The sequence below is a fragment of the Garra rufa genome, chromosome 9 (genome assembly GCF_049309525.1).
Source record: "Garra rufa chromosome 9, GarRuf1.0, whole genome shotgun sequence".
NCBI lineage: Eukaryota > Metazoa > Chordata > Actinopteri > Cypriniformes > Cyprinidae > Garra > Garra rufa.
The window spans coordinates 28,312,201-28,312,940 of NC_133369.1; positions in this window are offsets into that span (position 1 = coordinate 28,312,201).

Below are 740 nucleotides of genomic sequence, written 5' to 3' on the forward strand. Positions count from 1 at the left end.
TTTCTTCAGTCTTAAAGAGATAGTTTGAGGAAAACATTTCAGGATTTCTCTCCTTATAATGGACTTCTATGGTGCCCCCGAGTTTGAACTTCCAAAATGCAGTTTAAGTGCAGCTTCAAAGGACTCTAAATGATCCCAGCCGAGGAAGAAGGGTCTTATCTAGCGAAACGATCAGTTATTTTCTAAAAACATTTACAACTTATATACTTTTTAATCTCTACAAAGAGTACACACAGAACTAGACAACACAAGCATTTGAGGTTAAAAACTATATAAATTGTACTTTTTTTTTAGGAAATAACTGATCGTTTCACTAGATAAAACCCTTCTTTCCTCGGCTGTGATCGTTTAGAGCCCTTTGAAACTGCATTTTGGAAGTTCAAACTCGGGGGCACCATAGAAGTCCATTATAAGGAGAGAAATGCTGAAATGTTTTCCTCAAAAAACATTTCCTTACGACTGAATAAAGAAAGACATGAACATCTTGGATGACAAGGGGGTGAGTACATTATCTTTAAATGTTTGTTCTGAAAGTGAACTACTCCTTTAAGTCACAAAACGATCGGTCTGTGCAAAAAACCAAACAGTATTTATATCATTATTTTGACCCATACGTCTATTTTTCTTTTAAGGCAAAAATATTAAGTAAAGATCATGTTCCATGAAGATATTTTGTGCATTTTCTACTGTAAATATATTAAAAAGTATCTTTTAATTAGTAATATGCATTGCTAAGAACT